The sequence below is a fragment of the Pleurodeles waltl genome, chromosome 10 (genome assembly GCF_031143425.1).
Source record: "Pleurodeles waltl isolate 20211129_DDA chromosome 10, aPleWal1.hap1.20221129, whole genome shotgun sequence".
Classification (NCBI taxonomy): Eukaryota; Metazoa; Chordata; class Amphibia; order Caudata; family Salamandridae; genus Pleurodeles; species Pleurodeles waltl.
In genome coordinates, this window is record NC_090449.1 from 379,536,031 (window position 1) to 379,560,856 (window position 24,826).

The window sequence follows — 24,826 nt, forward strand, 5'->3', positions numbered from 1 at the left end:
TGTGATATTATCAAGAGGGAGGAAGTGCCCTTCTGCAAAGTGTCCACATAACCCCCAGAAATTTGGCAGCTGGTATGGCAAGTGGTAAGCTGCAGTCTGATCTCAGAATACGAAAGACAGCCAAATGGTTATGCTGTTGGAGGGAGATAGCCATATTCTACATGGTCAAGCATAGGCTGGGCGAGCAAAGAATACATGTGCAACACTCTTCACAGAGGAAGTGCATACAGGGCACTTGTTAGTAGTCCCTACAGTCCAACACTGGGTGAACGCTCTCAATGGGCGGGTGCCCAGTCTGAGCTGAAATTATAACTTCCTTTCCTTCAAGACAATCACCTGTTCCCAGTCCGACTCATACAGTCTCAGAGGCTTAAAATCAAGGAATTCTTTAACCAGTTTGAGGGAGTCAATTCCTCTAAGGTTGTTGGCCTCTGTAACTGCCCAGTAAATCTCCTTCAGTGAACGTTCTGATTGGAAACAAGTAGCAGTGGCATGGTCACAAAGATCAGGTAGCCCAAGTATGTAAACTGACTCTTTAATATTGAGGAGCCAGGGTACTTTGTTAAATTAATCTGTGTACATTACACCTCAAAGGGCAGTGGTATAGTGGCAAGTTATGGGGTTATCCATAACAATCTCCAGTATAAGAAGGGCCGCAGCCTGACTTTGCCAGAAAGGCTTCTTGTACTCATGTCCAGAAAGAGCAGTGTCATAGGGATAATAGGGGGAAGAGATGCAAGTTTGCATAAGAATTTGTTTTCATTACTGACAGTAGCAGTTAATTTACAGGCCCTGGGCACATATAGTACACTTTACTAGGGATTTACAAGTAAATGAAATATGGCAATTGTGGATAAACAATTATCACCATATTTTACAGTACAGAGCACCTGCATTTTAGCACTGGTTAGTAGTGATAAAGTACACAGAATCCTAAAGCCAGAACAAATGAAGTCAGAAAAACAGGTCAGAAGGCAAAAAGTTAGGAGAAACCACACCAAGCTGAAGGTTGGGAGAGCTACACAACCCCTTGGGAGTTTTCTTTACTAGGGCAGAAAAAGAAAGTGATACCATCAGCATTGGTGCTGTCTGTTCCAGGACGGCGTTCCACCATAAAGTCCATTCCCTGAAGGGAGATGGACCACCTCCAGAGATTAGGATTTTCACGCCTCATCAGCCATATGAGGGCCTTCTTGTTTGTCTGAACCCGGAACTAAGTGCCAAAGAGGTATGGCGTCAGATTTCTTCAGGATTAAGACCACATCTAAGACTTCCCTTTCAATTGCGCGCCATCTCTGTTCCCTGAGAAGTAGCCTCCAACTGATGAGATCCAGACCTTCTTCATTTAGCTGTGAGAGCATGACCCCTATCCCATGCTCTGAGGCGTCCATCTGCATAATAAGCTCTTTAGAGAAATCAGAGGCATTGAGCACGGGTGCTGTGCACATGGCTTCTTTCAGGGTGTCAAAAGCTTCCTGGCACGCCTCTGTCCATATCACCTGAGGTGCCTACTTCTTAGAAGTCAGCTCTGGCAAAGGGGTAGCAATAGTGCTATACCTCTTGATGAATCTCCTATAATATCCAGTGATACCTAAAAAGCTCTTGTCTCTGTCTAAGTCTTGGGGAATTCCCAAGCCAAAAAAGAGCCAGTTTTAGCCTGGCAGTACTGCACCTTGCCACCTTTCACCTGGTGACTCAAGCAGACCACAGAATCCTCCCTCTGTCATGTATTGACTTTGACAGTCAGACCTGCCCTCTGTAGAGACTGAAGCATTTTCCTTAGGTGGCCCAGCTGGTCCTCCCAGCTAGAAATGAAAACTGCAATGCCATCCAGGTAGGTGGCACTGAAGTTCTAGAGTCCAGCTAGGACTTGCTTTACCAACCTCTGCAAAGTGTCAGGTGCATTCTTCAACCCGTAGGGCATAACCCGGAACTGGGAGTGCTGTTCTGGTATAAAGAATGCAGACTTCTCTTTTGCCTCATCAGTCAAGCCAATCTGCCAGTACCCGGATATTAGATCAAATGAGCTGAGGAACCTAGCAGCTCTACTATCCTTGCATTAGTTACCAAGATCATGGTAATCTCAGACCTGTCAAGAAGTGGAGCTTGAGACGGTCCACATGCAGGACCCTCAAAGGGTTCCTATGGAGTTCTGAGTTCCACCAAGGAGGTGACATAGCTCTTCTGCTCTTTTACCACATAGGGCCCAGTTGGTCTTGCAGAGCATGGTTCCAAAGTCTCAATGACCCACACATTTTGGCCAGGCAAAAACCCCACCACATTGTCATTCTGGTAGTTCCAGCATTTCATGTCCTCCTAGGTGGCTTCTAGGTTCTCTTGGGTGAGCTTCCTGAAGCACACTGTCTGATTGCGGAGGGCCAGCATGTAGCTGACCATATTCTGGGGGGGCCCTCCTGCAAGATGGCTCCCAGCTCTCCTTCATCAGAGTTAGAGACCCTCTCAGAGGGTGCCCATACAGAAGTTCAAATGGGCTTTAGCTAACCACCATCTGTGGTACCTCCCTGTAGGTAAAAAACATGCATGGCAGGAGGACATCCCACTTACGCATCATGGGTTCAGGTAGACCAATAATCATGCAGTTGAGGGTCTGGTTGAATCTCCAACCAACCTATTGGTTTGAGGGGTGGTAAGGAGTAGCAAACTTGCAGGTTACACCACACTCCTCCCACATGGCCTTCATGAAGTTGGGCATGAAGTTGTTACCTCTGTCAGATACCACCTCATTGGGGAAACCCACCCGGATAAAGATCCTCATCAGTACCCTGCCCATGGGGGACACAGTCATTGTCCTCAGAGGGAGAGCCTCAGAATACCAGGTGGCATGGTTCACCAAGCCAAGAACAAATCGGTTGCCCATGGGTGTCTTGAGATCCAGAAGCACCACAATGTTGATACAGACCCCCCAGAAATGAGTGCTTACAATAGGTAAAGGTTGCATGGGGACCTTGCACTACCACCCACTCTTGCAACTCACCCGGCAGGTAGGACAGGACCTGCAGTTTGCAGATGAGGCCTTCCTCAATGAGGCCAATAAAAGTGAATAACACGCCAGTCAAAGGTCTGATCTTGTCTCAAATTACCTGTTGGTGGCACATCATGAGCTAGACCCAACAGGAAGGCCCTGTAGCACTGGGGAACCACCAACACACATGTTGTACAAAGCTCAGAATTCTTTGTCTCGCTATACAGGAGATCATTCTCCCAATAAATCAAGTGCTTGCCAAGGAGGCTAACCAGCTGCCTGGGCCTCTGTCTGCTGCTGGAGACCCTCAAGAATAGGGCACTCTTTCTGTGCCTTGATGAACTCCTCCCTGGTGTGACCCCCTTCTTATCCTGTAGGTACCTGGCCTGACCCCTCAGGGTGTGCCTCCTCCTGGGCCTTGGGAATATCAAGAGCAGGTTTCCTGCACACCCTGCCCCTCCTGTTCTTGGCAGGACCACAGGCCATTTTTCCAGGCTCCAGGTCCTTCTGACCACCCTCTCGAGCTGCCATGTACTGTGTGGTCATGCACACCCACTCAGGTAGCACAGTCATCTCCAAGTGTGACCTGAGCTGCACCTTCTTCCAGATGGTGTTCTCCAGGTCATTGTCCAGCAGACAATCCATAGGCATGAATGGACTCACATCTGCTTTCAGCAGACTTGAAACCTCCACCCAGTCAAAGTAAATCCATAACCACTGGATAGTGGCCCTCATGCTTGTCAATAGCAACAACTTGGTGGACTGTGCTTGGAACGACCTATTCTAAAGACACCAGATGATACCTGAAGGTAGTCATGCTGGCTCCTGTGTCTCCCAGAGCCTCCACCCTCTGCCCATTGATTGATACCCACGAAATGTACATCATAGTATTATCAGGTATGTGGGTTTTCTGTACCATCACTTCATCAACAAGGGGCACTAGGGGGAATACTACACTCCCATGACAACTATCTGGGATACTCTCCTCCCCCTGTACTGCACAAGTCAACCGTGGTGACTACCAACCAGTAGGGGATGTGCCTTCTTGGGATGTATTGGCATTTCCCTGATGGTGTCCTTCATGCTGGCACTCACAGAACGTCACAGAGGCCTTTCCTGCAGGCTTACCATCAGAGAAACATATTGTCTTCTTCTCAGTAAAGGGATGAGAGCCTTGACCCACAAAACTACTTTGTTTACCTTTAGAGAACTCCTTACTCTTGTTGTCCCTACCTCATTTTTCTGTTGAGGACCGTGACCACCTTTGTGGTGATCCCCCAAGATACCTTCTTATCGACCCTGGTACACACCCAGCGGTGATCCACCTTAGTAAGCTCTCTGGGGTCAGTGAGCTTACTAAAAACAAGGTGGTGGTGCACATCTGAAAAACAAAGACTGAGGAGGTCCTCTCTTTGCACAAAAAAATCTATGTCCCCTGGTAATCATTTACCTCACTGCCCTTCATCCAAACATCCAGTACCCTTCAAAAGGAATCCATACAATCCACCCACGTCTTTTGGGAAAGCTTCTGACTGTCCTTGAACTTCTGTCTGTACTTCTCTGGGGTCAGACTAAACTTCCTGATTAGGGCCTTGTAGAGGAGTGGGATAGCGTTACCAGAGGAGAAGAAGTAAATAACTTTGTCGGAGTCACAATACTTTGCAGTAACGTTCTTTTATTAGGGTGTGGGATTGTTTTACTGTGTTAGATGTACTTATCAGTCCTTATCCTCTTTCCTTTTTGTTTCCTTCTCCTTGTTCTCTCTGTTCCTTCTCTTATTTATGCTATTCTGTGTTAGTCCTTCAGTGTCTTACTCTTTAATTTTCTTCTTTTAGTGTGTCTTCTTCCCCGGGTGAAACCTCATCGATGTCAGAATGTGTCAGCGTAAACCCGTCAGCCAGCAGGAAAATAAAGATGAAGAAAATGGTAAGTGGCTTGTTCTGGCTCCTATGTGAATATGTGAGGGAGGGAAGGTGTGGAGTAGTGGGTGACAACAAAAGAAAAACTGGTTTGTGCCCAGATTCTCACCACTGTGCTTTTGTGCTCATGGGGAAAACAGAAAAGTCTTTATACTGTATCTTTCACGTGCCTGTTCTCTACACAGCACACATCTTTCTAAATGCCCATTTTGTGAGGGTTAGTAACACAGGGAAAAACAATTTTTATATAAAATCGAATGTGACTAGAGCTGGGCAAAACAATGAAAAAAATTAACACTTTTATGGTGATGACCTTCTTTACGTCTTCCCTCCCCCCGTTCGTCCCACACCACCTGCCTTTCTCTCCTGCCGCTAAAATATTCTGCTGGATTCAGTAAACAGGCACGTACCTGCGATGGCCACGTCCCTCCAGGGAAGTGGCAGGAGCTCTCATCCACAATCCGACCGGCTGCAGGTATGTCCGTGCCCTGTGTGGTTGTTGACTCTCTGTTTTTCTTCGTCCTTGCCTCACGTAGTGGGTCTGGTTCTCTTCTCTGTCGTTTCTCTCCCGACTCGCCTTCTGCGTCTTCTCTCTCCTCTGACCGTGGCAGCACCTCCTCTAGTCCACCATCAGTTTATCATTTTATCCAGATATTCGGATTCGATGGAGCTGTTTCCGATCCTTGGCTTTCACCGATGCCCCCAGGGTATTGGTCCAAAGGTCTGGAGCCGGTATCTTGAAACAGGGTCCCCGCGACCCTGTTACAGGCCTCTTTCATAGGGGATAACTCATCCTGTCTCTCCCTTCTAGGGCAGTAGAGTTTGCATCCTCTCACTGGAAAAGTGCCCCTTTAGGTATTGTTACCCCGTGCTTTTTGCCTCTGATAGTGATGTGTATTACTCTGTTAGTGAACTGGAAGCCTACTAACCAATCCCTAGTGCCTGTGCTCTCTCCTTAAATTGGTGTTTCACCTGGTAAATTCTTGATTAGAAAGGCTTTACCCCCTTATAAGGCTCTAGTAGATGGTACCCAGGGCATTGGTGGTAAAGGGTTCCCCAGGGCTGCAGCACAAGTTTTGCCACCCTAGGTGACTCACACAATTTTCTGGTGGCAGGCCTGACATTACAGACTGCCAGACCAGTGCAAACTGGTCGAGTTTGACTGCTCCCTAACCATGAATGGCACAGTCCCATTTCCTGCCTTACATATATGTCAGAGACCCCTAATGAAAGCCTCTACAACTCTGGAGGCAGGGTATATTATATTTAAGGTGCAGACATTCAAGCACAAGCTTCTATGTCTCAATAGCATCCTTTCCATTAAGGTACACTGTAAAAGCAGGGCAGTTTATAGGATAAAATGAGACTTAAGCCCCGGCAGAACAGGGCTGCCAGCTCCATTATGGTACCTCCTATATATGTTGAATTTGGCGCCAAACAACTTGTTTTCTCTCACGCAACACGAAACTGGAGTTGAGGGGCAGCTGCCATGCACCCTGGTGGCATACTAGAGATTGCCCACCTGTTTGCCATCCTTCTTAGTGCTCTGTCGGAGGAGCCTTTACTTTTTTTGTGCACTTGCTGCCACAAAGACAGGTTTCTGACCTCCTGCCAAGCAACCTGGTTGTTCCCAGAGGTCAGAAACAAAGGGTGAGGCAGGAAAAAGGTCACGCCTACCACCCACCAGCCATGCTAGTAAATAGAGCCATCAGGGCAATGAACTTCAAAGGCTTCACTGCCCCTGATAGCCATCTGTACATCCCAGAGCAGAAGAAACAGTCATCCCCTCCCCCCAGGCACATTTGCTCATGAACAGGTGGAAAATTAGGTATGTAGGACTTTGTACACCTCCAGCAGGCTGACAACACTTCTAGAGTGAGCAGCCCAGTCTGTGCACTACATTTTGATTTATGCCACCTTAGGAGTGGGATAACAGAGGGTTCTGGGAAGCTAAAGGTGACTTGTCCCACCAGATGTGGTCACATCAGGGGTGGATTAACTGTAGGAGCTAGCTGCACATTGGCCATTAGTCTCCATACCCCTAACTTCCCTAAATCCCAGATTTAAGGAGCATCCCTGACATAAGAACAGATGATCTAATCAACCAACTTCAAAGCTCTGCATCAGGGACAACTAGACTCTGCCTACTGTACCAAGGCAAAAGAGGGTTATGCTGTACCTGAGACAGCAGACTGGGAACTGCCTGATCAACCTTCTACCATGGCTGAAACTCATCACTCATGACCAGAAGAACCCCTGTGGAAGCCTGGAGCACGTTCAGTCTCCCTTGGACTAGCGGTGCTAGAACCCTGCAAACTGCTGGTGACAACACCCGCAAATCCTAAATCTTCGCGAGCCATCGGGCCTGCCGTGGGATCGTTGAAAACTAGGTGGTCCACAGTCTTCTGGGAGTTGCAATCCAGCCTGCCTCCAAGTCTCAGGTCACTACACCGCTCCCTCATACCACGTGAAGTTCCTAAAGGATTTCTGCACACTTACTGCTGCCAAGGCTTTTTGGTTTCCAATCCAGTAACTAGCCCCTACCCTCGACACTGCAGGTGCAGGGCACAGTGTGCAACCTACACCTGACACCTGCACCCCAGCACCAGCTGGGATTTTGCCTCCCATAATCAGCGATGTTGTGTAAGCGTTAAAATCACCACCAGCATAAGTTCCTTTCTATGCCATGGGCAGCCAGGACAACTCTGCACCCAGTCCCCACAGAACAGGTAGAAGTTGATTGACTGCTGCGGCCTAGTCTCAGGACCCACACAACTTTAACCCTGCAAAGGATTCCCCTCAGCACGACCTCCAAGTGGTCATGTATCACTAGTGGCTCCCTGCCATTGACTTCAACACGAGTCCAGTTCAGCACCACAGACAGTCAGGACAACTCTGCACCCAGGCCCCATAGGCCACGTAAAACTGCATTGACTGTTGTGAACTGATCCTCGGGACTGCACAACCTTAACCCCAAAAGGGCTCCACTCTTCATCCTTTCTAAGTGCATTTTAGCAGTGAGTGATATTTCTTCCATAGACTTCAATGTAACATTTAAATGCCAGTTCTGCTTCTAAAATCTACAACTCCAGTTATACTTATCCTAATACTATTCAAATTGGTGTCTAAATTTATATAAAAATAACCTCTATTTTTATAAAATGGTTTCAGTTTTTCTTTTAGTTGTGTTAATTACTTATTGTCCATGTTTCTACTGTGAAATGCTTAAAATGTTCCTCTAAATAAAGCCTGACTGTTCCTTGCCACACTACCAGGACTGAGCTAAGGATTTTCTAGTATGAATCTAAGGACTATCTCTGGGGTATTGTGAGAGTATTACATGGTGAAGACTAATCTCCACACCAGATAATTCTCTTCTTTCCTCCTAAGGGACCCTGTGCATCTGGCAAATCTTTTTTCTATATTGTCTCCACCGCAATGACAGGCACAAGACCCTTGGGTATGTGGACCCTCCTGTCAGAGGGCACAGAAGAATTGCTAACACCATCACTGCTGTACTCTGCCCTCCTGGCTTTGATGCCTAGCTCTCTAAAGCTCAGTTCCTGAGCCAACATCATTTTTTTTCCTCCATAGCCAGTTTTCTCTTCCCCAACTCTCTTTCCTGTTCCAATCAGACCTTAGCCAGCTCCAATTTCAATTGCCTCTTCTCCATCCTTTCTGCAAACTCCTCAGGTAACAAATCTTTAGATGACACACTGCTCCCTGCCCTGGACAGTCCATATCTCCTCACATGCTGGTTGTTTCCTGTCCCACAGGCAGTCTCAATTTCTCCACTGAATTCTGGATCAGCTCATCATTATCCTCTATCCCACTTCATCCACCTCTGTGGTCTCATTGGCTGTATTTCTAGATTCCCACCAGACCCTCAGCTCCATTTGCAGCTCCACCTTCTTGTTGAATCTTTTGATAGAGACCTTAAACACCTTGCAATAATCCCTGAGTTGTTGCATTTTATATTTCACATATTTTTACAACTCAAAATCCATACCAGTAAGTGCAGGTGCTGTTATGGGACTCCCAATCAGAGACATGATTTAGAATAAAAAATAAAATGTCAATCAGGGAGATTTGAAAAAATAAAAATGCCAATTAAAAAGAGCAGGAAAAAAAACAATGGGAATCATATACAATTGATTCACATTGCTCTAGATATGGGTAGTAGAGTACAGTAAACTACACAAGTCCTATTCTTATCTCTGATCACCAATGTAAAAAATGATGGCCCTCATTACAACATGGGCGGTAAAAGCCGTTACCGCCGTGCAGAAGACCGCCAACACACCGCTGCGGAAATCCGCCACAACTATTATGACCCACAGCATGGAATACGCCAAAATTCAGACATCCACACAAGTCCGCCACACCAAAGGTCAGTTATAAATTGGCGAAAACAAATCCTCCACCGTCACGGCAACAGAAATACGCCCACACTATCACGACACACGAATCCATGCGGCGGTCTTTCAACCGCGGTATTCCATTGGCTGTACACACAGCCGCGCTCAAAATACACTCACATATACAAAACACAGCCACATTGGACAGTTCAAAATACACACACCTGATACACATACACACACCACTCCCACACACCCAATACAATATGAAACACACACCCACATCACCCACAAACCCCTACGACCACAATTACAGAGAGAAGGCCAGAGAGAGACACTACAATCTATAACCAAGCATCCACAGGCACACAACACCATCACCCACATAACATCCACGCACCTCACACAACACATCTCTACATATCAGCACAATTATCACCACACACACCACCCCACCCATCACCGACACCACCCCATGGCACAGCAAAGACACCCCAGGTTCTCGAAGGAGGAGCTCCGGGTCATGGTGGAGGAAATCGTCCGGGTAGAGCCACAGCTATTCAGAGTACAGGTGCAGCACACCTCCATAGCTAGGAAGATGAAGCTATGGCGAAGAATAGTGACAGGGTCAACGCAGTGGGACACACCCAAGAAATCAGGATGACACCAGGAAGAGGTGGAACGACCCACGGGGGAAGGTGCGTTCCGTGGTTTCAAGACACCACCTTGCGGTTCAGAGGACTGGCGGCGGACCCCCATCTCCTCCCCCACAACTAACAACATGGCAGGAGCAGGTTTTGGCGATTCTGCATCCTGAGGGCCTCGCAGGAGTAGATGGAGGAATGGACTCTGGTAAGTCAAATCTTAACTATTACATCCCCTACCCTACCTGCATGTCATCACATACCCCCACCCTCACCCCCATCACTCCAACTCCTCACAAATGTCCCAATTTCACAAACCTTCCATCCCAACACCAAGCCCTGCATGCAACAACGAAGCATGGACACCTATCACCAAAGCATGCCCACTGCACATACCCATACACCCCCCTAAACCATCATCACACAAGGTCCCACATAGGAATGCAAGCACTGGGATACACAGTCACCCACCCATTGTACACCATGGAACACACAGATGTAATAAACATCCTTTTATACCCCTGCAGGACCCCTACCCAACGTCACCGGACAGGAGGGTCCACACATGTTCACACCACCAACAGAAGAGTCCCACAGTGATGACAGGAGCCCTGTCCAACTGGATCTAGATGACCAGCCCGGCCCATCGGGGACCTCGGGACAGTCGGTTCCCATCACACAGTCACAGGCCACTACAGAGCTTCCACCCTCTGGAAACATCAGCACAGCACCCACCCAGCGGGCCCAAACCTCTGTCCCCAGGACACCTCAAGCAGCATTGTGTCCACCACTACAAGGAACCAAGGCTAACCCACCACCCCAACAACAACAGGGACCTGGGGGCAGTCGTAGTGGGCACACGGTCCAGGGGACGGAGGCCCAGGAACACAGGGGAACTGGGAGGGCTGCTGTGCGACAGGGGGAGGACAGACCAAGGGAACCCACTCTCCACGAGGCCCTCTCCTCCATCATGGGAGCCTACCATCACTCCCAGGAGACGATGGCAACGGTACTGGCCAAGTTTCAGGAGACCTAGCGCCTGCAGGAGGAACAGTATTTGGGCTTCAGGGAGGAACTCAGAACCATCCATTCCACCCTGGGCACCATCGTATGGGGTGCTGAAGGAAGTACTCAACACCAGGACGGACACTGTGGCACAACAAGGGGCAACTGACACTAGCATGGACGATGAACTGCCCACCACCTCCGCCGGCGCTAGTGGACAGAACGCCCCACCACAGGACCACCACACCAGTACCCCACCTCCTGCAGAGGGAGAACCACCCCGCAAACAGTCCCTGAGATCCAGGACAAAGACAGAGAACGATGCCAAGACCCCCACCAAGAAATGAGACCACCCTGAATGTCATCTTTCTGTCCCACTTTGTCACCCTGTCCATCCTCAAACTTCCCCAGCTCTACTTCCTATGCCCATTTGGGCAATGCACCTGTGAGACTAATAGACTGGACTCTGCCATGGACAGTCCTCCACCATCACCCCTCACCATTTTACAACCCCCTCCAATATTTAGCACTTAAATAAACACCCTTGAAGCACAAAACAATCTGGAGTCAGTCTGTGATTTCGAAATATTATATTAGCAATTACAGTGCCAAAATGTTCTTACAATTGTAATGTCAACATACCTATGTCACACAGCTCTAGTCCATGAGGAAACAAAGCAGATGTCACACAGTGGGTCCCACATCTGTGAAATCGTAAGGGAAAGTGACAACTCATTGACCATACACTGGGTGAAAACGACAGACAGTAGAGAGGTAGTAGTGTTAAAGTACATGTAGTAGGCAGGTCTGTACCCTTACCTGTGTCTCACTGGAAATATTGCAGGATCACCAAGTTCCTGTTGTCCATGTCCTCTTCTTCTGCTTCCTCGTATTCACTTTCCACAGGCTCCACAGCTGCAACAACACCGCCATCTGGACCATCCTCCTGCAGAAAAGGCACCTGTCGTCGCAAAGCTAAGTTGTGAAGTATACAGCAGGCCACGATGATCTGGCACACCTTCTTTGGTGAGTACAATAGGGATCCACCTGTCATATGGAGGCACCTTAACCTGGCCTTCAAGAAGCCGAAGGTCCGTTCGATAATCCGCCAAGTTCGCCCATGGTCCTCATTGTAGCGTTCCTCTGCCCTTGTCCTGGGATTCATTATTGGGGTCAGTAGCCATGACAGGTTGGGGTAACCAGAGTCACCTGCAAATGGTGAGGGAAAACTGTTAGGCACACACTAACGTGGAGGAATATCCCCAGACCCAGACAACAATTCCCACTGACTTGCTTCCAGGTGCTCACCTAATAGCCACACACGGTGCCTCTGGAGTTGCCCCATCACATAAGGGATGCTGCTATTCCGCAGGATGTAAGGTCATGCACTGACCAAGGGAACTTGGCATTCACATGGGAGATGTACTGGTCTGCCAAACACACCATCGGCACATTCATGGAATGATAACTCTTCCGGTTTCTGTACACCTGTTCACTCCTGCAGGGGGGACCAAAGCCACATGTGTCCCATCAATGGCACCTATGATGTTGGGGATATGTCCCAGGGCATAGAAATCACCTTTCATTGTAGGCATATCCTCCACCTGAGGGAAAACGATGTAGCTCCGCATGTGTTTCAGCAGGGCAGACAACAGTCTGGACAACACGTTAGAAGACAAAGGCTGGGACATCCCTGATGCTATGGCCACTGTTGTTTGAAATGACCCACCTGCAAGGAAATGGAGCACTGACAGCACCTGGACTTGAGGGGGGATTAATGTGAGATGGCGGATAGCTGACATCAGGTCTGGCTCCAGCTGGGTACACAGTTCATGGATTGTGGCACGGTCAAGCCTGTAGGTGATGATCACATGTCTTTCCTCCATTGTCGAGAGGTCCACCAGTGGTCTGTACACTGGAGGATGCCACCATCTCCTCACATTTCCCAGCGGATAGTGCCTATGAAGGACAAAAGCGAGCACAGAGTCAACCAACTCAGAGGTACTTACCCACAGCTTGCACAGAACACGGATCCTAATCCGAAAAGTGGCCTGTATGTGTGTTGAGTCTAGGCCTAGGTATGTGTGACACAGTTAAAAATTAAGCCATGTGGGACCCTGAAATGGTGGCTGCCTGACCTCTAAAGTGGGACAATGGGATGTGAGGTAACTGCGCTGGCGTTGTACACCGTTGCGGTAGGCGGTCGAAGACCGCGGCGCAATGCTGCATTGGTTAACATTGGACCCTATGGGTCCTAGGAGCCAATGACGATGTACGCCGGCGGTGACGGTACTCACCGCTGCGGACATGACCGACATTTTCTATCTGTTCAACCACTCGATACCTGACCTTCGACAGGAGAGGACCTACAATGCAAGTGCTGCTGTGACCTCGGTCTGGTAGAGACAATGGCTCGAGTATCTGGGTAAAGGGCCCCTGCCTTCACATCGGAGGAGTTGGAGAAACTCGTGGATGGGGTCCTCCCCCAGTACACGCTACTCTACGGTCTTTCAGACAAACAGGTAAGTACACTGGGAGAATGCTGTATGGGCTATGCCTGAGTGGAGTGGGGTGGATGAAAGATGGGTGGGGGAGATTGAGGCGTGCATGAATCGACGATGAATGCATGTGCCACATGGCAAGGTTAGGAATGGGGGCCAATGACTGTGACGGTGCAGTTGGTAATAAAGTTTCTCTTCCACCTGTACAAATCATGTAGGTCAGCGCCCACCAGAAAAAAGATATTTGGCATGCAATCGCCAAGGACGTCCGGACCCTGGGATTCTACCACAGACGGAGTATCCACTGCCGGAAAAGATGGGAGGACATTCGGCGCTGGAGCAAGAAGACAGCGGAGGCTCAGCTGGGGATGGCCTCCCAACGTGGGAGGGGTGCCCGTCGCACCATGACCCCCCAGATGTTCAGGATCCTGGCGGTGGCGTACCTGGAGCTGGATGGGCACTCGAGGGCATCACAGCAGCCACAAGGGGGTGAGTACACTCTCATCCTACTGATTTTGCGCGCAGTGGAGGTGTCTGAATGGGGGAGGTTGGCTCTGGGTTTCCCTAGGCCAGGGCGAGTTTAGTAGGAAAGGTCCCTCCGTAAGGCAGGCCATGTGGCACACCACCTCACCTCTGTAGAGTGCCAAGTACACCTAGTCATGCCCCTGTGTCATCCATGTGTGCAGAGGTCGTCCATAGGCTTGTAGGCGATTTCCCAGGGATTGAACAGTGGAGCCCAAGAGCGCGGCATAGTGCAGGGGTCTTCTGTGTCTGTCATGTCTGCCAACGGTAGTGGAAATGCATGCTCTCAACATGTCTTTCTTCTGTCGTCCCTCCCTTTTTGTGATCTCCCCGTTCTTGTGTGCATTAGCATCATCAGGCGGAGGAGCACTGGCACCGGAGCATGAGGGAGCTGCATCCCACATGGCCCTGGAGGGCGACACTACGGACTCGGAGTTCACCAGTGGGACGGAGGGCGAGGGGAGCTCCACGGCGGGACAGGAGCTGACACCAGCGACACAGACTCGTCCTCTGATGGGAGCTCCCTTGTGGTGGCGGCAACATCTGTGCCTCCCGCACCTACAGGTACTTCCGCCACCCCCCCCTACCAGCACCACCCTCCCAGCAGCCCCTCAGCCTTTGCCCCGTGCCCGCTCACCCAGGAGGGTGGGCATCACCTTCGCCCCAGGCACCTCACGCCCTGCCCCAATCACCCCTGCTGCCCTCAGTGAGGAGGCCATTGGCCTCCTCAGGTCCCTCACTGTTGGGCAGTCTACCATTTTGGGCAGTCTACCATCCAGGGTGTAGAAAGGCAGTTGCAACAAACAAATGCATTCCTGGAGGGCATTCATTCTGGTCAGGCGGCCCTTCAGCGAGCTTTTCAGACTCAGGCCTCAGCACTGATGGCAGCCATTGTCCACGTTTCTAGCCTCCCCCCCTCCAACTTCCTCCACCCAGACCCAATCCCCTGTACCCCAGCCTATCCCAAGCATACCTTCAGACCAGCATGCACACACATCAACACACAAGGGAAGCTCAGGCAAACATAAGCACCTCACATCCCACAGGCACTCATGCAAACATCACACACATGCAGACAAACCAACATCCACTGCCTCCCCTGTGTCCCCTTCCTCTTCATCTCCCTCCTCCCTCCCAGTCTCGTCTATACTCACACCTGCATGCACTACATCTACAGCCACTACTGCCATCACAAGCACACACACCACCACACCCCGCTCACATGCAGTCACCACCCCACTACCATTCACACGTCCCCTGTGTCCTCTCACAGTGTGTCTGTGATGCCACCTCCCAAGATACACAAATGCAGGCACACACCCACCCAACAGCCATCCACCTCATGACAGCCTCCTGCGCATGCACCTTCACCCAAAGTCACCAAACGAACACCTCCTACAGCCACAACCTCTTCCTCCACCACCCAAATCCCCTCCAGCTACCCATCCCAGTGTCTCCAAAAAACTTTTCCTGTCCAACCTTGACCTCTTTCCCACACCTCCCCCACCCCGTCCGTCTCCTAGGGCCCGACTCTCCAGGTCCGAACCTAGCACCTCAGCTACAACATCTCCTGGACCAGTGGTGCCTGTAGTCACCGGAATCTGGAGTGCACCGCCCACCAGGGCAGCCAGTGTGGCACAGAGCCACAGCACGGACAGTCCCCCAACTGTCAAGCATCAAAAGTTGGCCAGTGCCCGGCGGGAGAGGAGGGAAGACTCCAGCCACCAAAGCCGCTCCCAGGGGTCCCCGAGGGAGTGTGGAGTCAGCTGCGACACCTTCCAAGGTGGGGAAGGGCCACAAGAAACCCTGCACGTCTGGGAAGAGCAGCACAGCGGAGGAAGACCACCATCATCCCCGCTGCCCAGGAGGCCACCTCCAGCACCTGCCCTGCTGCCCAAGAGGCCACCTGCAGAACCTGCCCTGCTGCCCAAGAGCCCACCGACAGCACCTGCCCTGCTGCCCAAGAGGCCAGCACCTCCCCTGCTGCCCAGGAGGCCACCGCCATCATCCCCGCTGCCCAGGAGGCCACCGCCATCATCCCTGCTGCCCAGAAGGCCACTGCTAGCACCTGCCCTGCTGCCCAGGAGGCCACCGCCATCATCCCCGCTGCCCAGGAGGCTACCGCCAGCACCTGCCCTGCTGCCAAGGAGGCCACCGCCATCATCCCCGCTGCCCAGGAGGCCACCGCCAGCACAAGCCCCGCTGGGCTAAAGAGGACCTCCACCACAAGCCCCGCTGGGCTAGAGAGGACCGCTAGCACAAGCCCCGCTGGGCTAGAGAGGACCGCCAGCAGCTGAATCACTGCAAAGTATCCCGCCACCTCAAGCACCGCTGATCAGGGCACCGCCGCCTCAAGCACCGCTGAACAGGGCACCGCCGCCTCAAGCACGCTGAACAGGGCACCGCCACTTCAAGCACCATTGAACAGGGCACTGCCGCCTCATGCACCGCTGAACAGGGCACCGCCGCTACAAGCACCGCTGAACAGGGCACCGCCGCCACAACCACACCTGAACAGGGCACCGCCACTACAAGCACCGCTGAACAGGGCACCGCCACCACAAGCGCCGCTGGCCCATGAGCTGCAAGGGCACTGACGCTATTGAGTCCGTCACGAGCAGGATGAAGCACTCTGGGCACAGAGCCCCCTCTAGAACCAGTGGAGACTGTCATCCACTACCTCAGTCCTTGGCAGGATGAAGCACTCTGGGCACACTGCCCCCTCCAGAACCAGTGGAGACTGCCATCCACTACCTCAGTTCTTAGCAGGATGAAGCACTCTAGGCACCATGCCCCCTCCAGAACCAGTGGAGACTGTTATCCACTTGAGAAACTGTGGCTTTGCACTCCCCATGATTGAACAGTGGGCAACCCACCCACTGTATAGACTTGAGAGACTGTGGCTTTGCACTCCCCAGGATGGAACAGTGGGCAACCCACCCACTGAATAGACTTGAGAGACTGCGGCTTTGCACTCCCCAGGATTGAAGAGTGGGCAACCCACCCACTGTATAGACTTGAGAGACTGTGGCTTTGCACTCCCCAGGATTGAACAGTGGGCATGTGGCCCTCTCGTGGATTTGGCATTGTGCACTTAACCGGCTGAGGTGCCCCCCTTTCCCTCCCCCTGAGGTGCCTGATTTCTTGCTCTCTGATGCCCCTGCAGTGTTCTCTCCGTCATGGTCGGGGATCTTGTGTTGCCTTCACCCATACCGTGTGGGCCCAGTGTTCCATGGACTTCATTGGAGCACTACCTGGGCTACTAAGCTTGGTGCATATTTTGTTTATGGTATATATATATATATATATATTTGTGTACTTGATTTTAATATATTACAATGGTTACACTCATTTAGTTTTGTCTTTGCATTCTTCCGGGGGGGTTGGGAGTGTAACTGTAATGTATCATGCTGTATTGGTGTGTGTGTTGTCGTGGGTGAGGGTGGGGTGGGGGTGTTGCGTGTTGCGTGTGTGTGTCCCTGTTTTTTCCCTCCCCCCTCCCCTGTGTCATAGGTGCAGTACTCATTATTGACTTCACTGCCGGCGTTCGTGCTCCTGGTAGAGGATAAGGGCTGGCAGGATGTGCAGCTCTGGTTCCATGGCGTCCGGATTCCTCGTGGAGTGTGTAGAGGTGAGCGTTTTTCCTTCATGATCCTGTTTCCACCGTGTTTTTGTCCACGGTGAATCCGCCCCGGAAAAGGTAGCGGATTGGTAGGTTGTGATACTGTGGGTGGTACTTTGTTTTCCGCCTGTTTGTTGTTGGTGACCGCCAAGCTGTTTGTCTGTACCGCCGTGGCAGTCGGAGTGTTAAAGTGTCTGTCTTTGTTGGCGGTTTCCGACACGGTCGTAATTCCAATTTGTTTTCCGCCGGCCTGTTGGAGGTCTTACTGCCGCTTTAACATCGTCCGCCAGGGTTGTAATGAGGGCCTATGTCTCTAGCTTGCGGAAGTAAGCACCCAGTTCAAGAAGGGTCCACAATTCTGGTCGGGGTAAGTTATATACACAAACTAAATGAACCTGTGATCACCCTGTGTTTGTTTGCCACAGAGCATTAAGGGTCAGTTTAAGAGGCAATGTTTAATAGTATTTGTGAAGCACCTAAATTACAGTAAAACAGTGGACAACACCAAGAAATTACTCCATACCAGTTTAGGAAAGTAGAGAATATTTATCTTAATTAAAAAAAGGCTAAAATGACAAAAATTCAAAAAGTATAATTGAAGATATAATTTTTTAAAGAATAAACAGTAATGCAGTGCGTTAAAATCAATGGCGCTGAAGGGTTACTTGATGTTGCACTACAACAGAGTAATTCAGGCAGACAGTGTTGGAGCAGAGACAGCTACAGGGACCAACCTTGTCCTGCTGAAATAGCACCATGTGTGGAGAGTTGTATTGACATCGAAAATCCAATACAAGGAGAAGAGGGGATGATGCAAAGGCTATGGAAGGCAGCCGGCTATAGGACTCAAGCAGAGCCTACAGAAAAAGTACCTGGGATGGAGCAAGCATTGGTATCGAAGACACAATGCGTCAGCTTTGATTTGCACAATTGGGCAGATGAATCGCAGTTGAGCATCGCAGTCGGATTCTGTATCGGCATCAAGCTCTGTTGAGGCGTATGCGATGCATCATTGTCAAATTGTGCAGAGATGTCCTCGGAGTGGCACTGCATCCTCATAGAGCCTCGCAGTCAGGTCCCATGTCGTCAGCAAATCGGCAATGCATTGGCGCCAGAGGGCAATGCATCGATTCCAAGCAGCTTAATGGCCGCGATGTATCACTTTGGAAAGAAAACAGCTGCAGAACCCACGTTTAAGGCCCAGGGCTGGATTGGCATATCAAGGAAGGGAAGATTTACAGTTGTCAGAGTCCAGCAGCTGAGCAGATTCGAGGGGAAGTTTTGATAGCCCTGAAACTTCCAGAACAGAAGGCAAGCCAGCAAACCCGTGGAGCTACTTGGTTATGTCGAGGATGTAGAGATCAAATTCCAGTCCCTCTAACTCCCAGGCAAGAGAAAGCAGACAGCAGGCCAACACAGCAATACTGTTGAGCAGAGTGGCAGTCCCTCCTGGCAGCACAGCAGTCCTTCGTCTTGGCAGAATAAGCCTTGTGATGGGGCCATCAAGATGCATATGTCACGCCCCAACTCCCTTTGAGTGTCACTGTCTAGAGGGAATGCACAAAACCCAGCTGTCACCTATCCCAGACGGTTATTCAGAGACAGGCGGAAGCATTGAATGATTAAAGTAGAAAATGCCAACTTCCTAGGCTGCATTTTCAGACTTACACTTTAAAATCCAATTTTACAATAAGTTTTGATTTAAGATTGGGAGTCCAGAGACACCAAACTCCAAATTTCTATCTTTTCCCATTTGGAAGTTACACTTAAAGGTTGCTTCAAGGTACGCCCAATGTTAACCTAGGGGAGAGATAGGTCTTGCAGTGGTGAAAAGCAAATTTAATCGTTTTTTCACTACTATGACATGTTAAACCTAAAGGTAAATGTTCAACTTTGTATCCACACGGCACCTTGCCCTTGGGGCTAACCAAAGCTTACCTTATGGGTGACATATGTAATAAAAGTGAGGTTTGAGCCTAGCAAGTGGGCACCCTTGCCAGGTTGAAATGGCAGTTTAAAGTTTAAAACTGCATATACAGTCTCTACGTTGGCATGCCTGTGACATGTTGAAGGGGCTAGTGTAGTGGATGGCACAATCAGTGCTGCTGGCCCACCAGTAGCAGTTCAATTCAAATAACGTTATATCAGCCTCCAGGGCCATGAAAGTACAAATACAAGTAGAACAGTACATGGTAAATAAATACATTAAAAATGTTAATGCAATGTAAACTAACCTATGGCAATCATGGTTCTCATAAGTAGATGCCGAAAGGTCACAATATTGTAGGAGGCTGGCCTGTTTTGTGGTAGGTAAATTGGGTACTTACACCTTATACCAGGTCCAGTTATCCCTTATTAGGGAAATGTAGTAGTGTTCTAGCAGATTAGGCTGATAGAGGTAGCTATTGCAGAGCAGCTTAGGCTGAATTAGGAGACATGCAAATCTCATGCAATAACACTTATAGTTACTCAGTACTTATACACAAGTAAAGACAATACTCAGTGTTACCAAAAATAAAGGTATCTATTTGGGTGACACAATACCAAAAATATCTTAGAGACAATACTCCTTCTGGAGGTAAGTATTATACACAATATATACACTAGACACCAAAATTAGACAAGTAAATAGTCGTGGAACAATGCAAGCAATAGGAAATGCTTTAGATTGCAATGGGAGAAAATAGGTCTAGGGGCAACACAAACCGTATATTAAAAAAGTGGAATGTGAATCATGTATTCCCCCCTTGACAAGTGTAGTGTGTGCGGAATCGTTGGGAGAGTAAGAATACAGTAAAGGTAAGTAAATTACCGCACCCCAGAGCCCAGAAAAGCAGGAGTAAAGTACTGCAAGTTTCCTTAGGACACACTACACCTCATTTTTGGGATTTTGCAGCAGCCAACCAAGTCTGCAAAGAACAACTGCTAGACTATTCGAACTGAAGACCTGCAAAGGAAGGGGACCAAGTCCAGAAGTCAAAAGAAGTTCCAGGAAGGACAGGACCCCCTGCCAACCCAGAAGAGGGTACAAAAGAAGAGTCCCCAGTTAGTTGAAGACTGCAGGAATGCACCCTAGGAAGATGCCAGCGGGTTCCTGCATGATGCAAAAGATGTCCCACGGCGTGAAGATCGTTGCAGGTGAGATTTCGTGTTGGAAGTCACCAACAAGCCTTGGCTACGAAAAAAGTGCATTTTGCATCAAAATGGCACTGGATGGACCCAGGAGGGATCTGGGGGCCTCAACTCTGTGTGAGGAAGAAGAGGGGGCGCTCAGCACTTTAGAGAGCCCTCAGGATACCAGCCAGCACAGGAGGAGTCACAGGATCCGGGTTCAAAGGAGGTGCAAAATGCATTTGATGCAGCACAACAAAACAAGGTCCCACATCCCCAGAGAACAACTCTGCGAGTTGAGCGTCACAGGATGGAGTGCTGGGTACCTGGGCCAGGATGGGCACAAAGGAATTTTGCAAAGAGTGCACAGATGCCTCAGGAGGTGAAGAAGATACAGTTCACAGGGGTACCGTGGCTCTCATGGAAGGCAACCTCCTCCAAATTGTGCCAGCAGGACCTCAGGACAGTCTATGTTGATGATGTCCACCCTCTGTGTCTTTAGGAGCACGCTCGCCGCTGTGAGGGGAGTCCCAGGGCACCGTTTGTCGTCTTGGACGGTGCCTGCTTGGAGCAGGGGAGTGACTCCGTCACTCCACAGTAGATTTCTTTGGCCTTTCTCATGCAGGATGAAGACAGGGAGTCCCCAGAGCGTGCACACCGTGTAAACTGTTGCAGTTGCTGACTTGGAGCAGAGGTTGCTGAAGAAAAGTGTCTCTCGAAGACACTTTGTTGCAGTTACAGTGTTTCTTGGAGCACGCTGCAGTTGATCCGAGGTCAGAAGAGTCTGAAGTTATTGCAGAGGATTACTGAAGGAAACTTGCAAGTAGCATCTGAAGAGAACCCCACAGGAGAGACCCTAAATAGCCCTGAGAGGGGGATTGGTTACCTTATCAGGTATTGACCTATCAGGAGGGGTCTCTGACATCACCTAAAGGCACTAGCAACTCAGAGGCCTCCAGAGTGTCCCCACACCTTGCAAAGCAAAATGGCAGAAGCTTGGGACACACTGGATGAGCTCTGGGCACGACCCCTGGGGTGGTGATGGACAGGGGAGTGGTCACTTCAATTTCCTTTGTCCAGTTTTGCTCCAGAGCAGGGGAGATGGGGTCCCTGAACCGGTGTAGACTGGTTTATGCAAGGAGGGCACCATCTGTGCACTTCAAAGCATTTCCAGAGGCTGGCGGAGGCTACCCAAACCCAGCCTGTAACACCTATTTCCAAAGGTAGAGGGTGTAACACTCTGCTCTCAGAGGAAATGGTTTGTTCTGCCTTCCTGGGGCTGGGCTTCCCAGACCCCAGAAGGGCAGAACCCTGTCTGTGAGGTGGCAGCAGCTGTAGCTGTAGTACAAGACTTAGAGAGCTGGTTTGGCAGTACTGGGGGTCCATGGTGGAGTCCCCATGATACATGGAATTGGCTCCCCAATACCAGAATTGGAATGAGGGGACAATTCCATGATCTTAGACATGTTACATGGCCATATTCAGTGTTACCATTGTGAAGTTACATATAGGTATTGACCTATATGTAGTGCACATGTGTAATGGCCTCCCCGCACTCACAAAGTCTAGGGAAATGTCCCTGAACTATGTGGGGGTACCTTTGCTAGTGCAAGGGTGCCCTCACACTTAGTAACTTTGCACCTAACCTTCAGCAAGTGAAGGTTAGACACATAGGTGACTTATAAGTTACTTAAGTGCAGTGAAAATGGCTGTGAAATAGTGTGTGCCCTATTTCACGCAGGCTGCAATGGCAGTCCTGTGTAAGTGTTTGTCTGAGCTCCCTATGGGTGGCAAAAGAAATGCTGCAGCACATATGGATCTCCTGGAACCCCAATGCCCTGGGTACCTAGGTACCCTACTAGGGACTTATAAAAGGGGTCCAGTATGCCAATTGACATTGGTAAATGAAGTCACTGGCCTACAGTGACAAATTTAAAAGCAGAGAGAGCATAAGGACAGAGGTTCTGATTAGCAGAGCCTCAGTGACACAGTTAGGCACTACACAGGCATACACATTAGGCCATAAATTATGAGAGCACTGGGGTCCTGACCAGCAGGATCCCAGTGAGACAGGCAAAAACATACTGACATACAGGTAAACTTGGGGGTAACATGCCAAGGAAGATGGTACTTTCATACAAATATAAGTTAAAATGTCATCTTGCATCTACGAGGTAGAATACTAAAAGTATTAATGAACATTAATATAGGACAATATAAAATAAGCAAGGATGAAGTGTGATAAACCACATGAAATTAGGAGGGGGGAAGTGCCTTTCTGCGAAGTGGACACATAACCCCCAGAAATGTGGCAGCTGGTATGGCAAGTGGTAAGCTGCAGTCTGATCTCAGAATACGAAGGACAGCCAAATACTTATGCTTCGGGTGGGAGCTAGGCATGTTGTACATGGTCGGGCAAAGAAAACATGTGCAACACTCTCCACGGAGGAAGTACATACAGGAAACTTGCTAATAGTCCCTACAGTCCAACTATGGGTGAAAGCTCTCAACAGGAGGGTGCCTAGTCTGAGTTGAAATTATAACTTCCTATCCTTCAAGAGAATCATCTGTTCCCAGTATGACTCATACACTCTCAGAGGCTTGAAGTCAAGGAGTTCAGTAACCAGTTTGAGGGAGTCAGTTCCTCTAAGGTTGTTGGCCTCTGTAACTGCCCAGTAAAGCTTCTTCAGTGAAGTCTTTGATTGGAAACAAGTAGCAGTGGCATGGTCCCAAAGATCAGGTAGCCCAAGGACGTAAAGTGGCTCTTTAATGTTGAGGAGCCAGGGTATTTTGTTAAATTGATCTGCCTGCATTGCACCTCGATGGGCAGAGTACAGTGTGCATGTTCTGGGGTTGTCCATAACCATCTCCAGTATAACAAGGGACACAGCCTGACTTTCCCAGAAAGGCTTCTTGCTCTCATACCCAGAAAGAGTGGTGTCATAGGTGTACTAGGGGAAAGAGATGCAAAATTGCATAAGAATTTGTTTTCATTGCTTACAATAGCAGTTAATGTATAGGCCTTGGGCACATTTGGTGCACTTTACTAGGGACTTAAAAGTAAATGAAATATGCCAGTTTTGGATAAGCCAATATTGCTGCATTTTAGAGTGCAGAGTGCAAAGCACCTGTACTTTATCACTGGTTAGAAGTGGTAAAATACCCAGAATCCTAAAGCCTACACAAAAGAAAAACAGGAAGTCGTAAGCAAAAACATAGGGGAAAACACACCAAGAATGCCAGGTCTAACACAGCGTTTCTGAATAGCGACATCCAGGCGGACTTGTCTCTATCTACTTCTATAGCAAAATGTTCAAGCAGTCATTGCCTATTGATGAAATGAGGAGATGTATTGACTATAACGCTGACTAGTATTTTGAGTGCAAATCCTAAGTGAGGAGGCAGAGGTTTGAGTTTTGAGGTGATGTGTGGTACCTATTTCATAATTATTAACAATTATTGGTGACTTTAGTTGGGAGGGGAGTACACTGCTATTACTAATGGAAGGTGGCTCAGGTGATATGTCACAAACTGAGGCATAGTCAGATTTCTGTCACTGATTGCAGGGGAGGTCTACATTTGAATCGGTATGGCAAGGGAGCTCATGCAGAGAAAGGACAATGAAACTTGTTTGTGCCAGGTCCTGTCTGGGATTATGTCAGCAGATGGGTGGAACACCCCTTGTTTATTCAGGACGTTATTGATTAACAAATAATAGTAGTAGCATATTTGTTTGATTGAATATATGATCATAAAACACAATAAAGGCAATCAATACGAATAAAAATATAACAAAACATACTATTATGCTCAAAATCTATTATTTAAAAGAATTATCAAAATTTAAAACGCTACTGGCTACACACACTATCATAACTAATTAACCAATAATCAAGTAGCAATAAACATTATGGAGTGACTTCACCAAGCATACATTAAGCAGAGAAATTGCATACACAAGCCATTCCGCTGCATCAGATTTAAAAATACGGATGGCCTCTGCAGAGCAAGTGACTGATAATAACTTATAGGTTGGAACAATCAACCTCCTCCTAGTTTTCTTATAAACCAGGAAATAAAATAGGAAATGCTCCAAAGTTTCACAAGAGAAGTTGCCTGAAGGACATTTCAATGTTACAATATTTAACTTCCAGCTTGCTT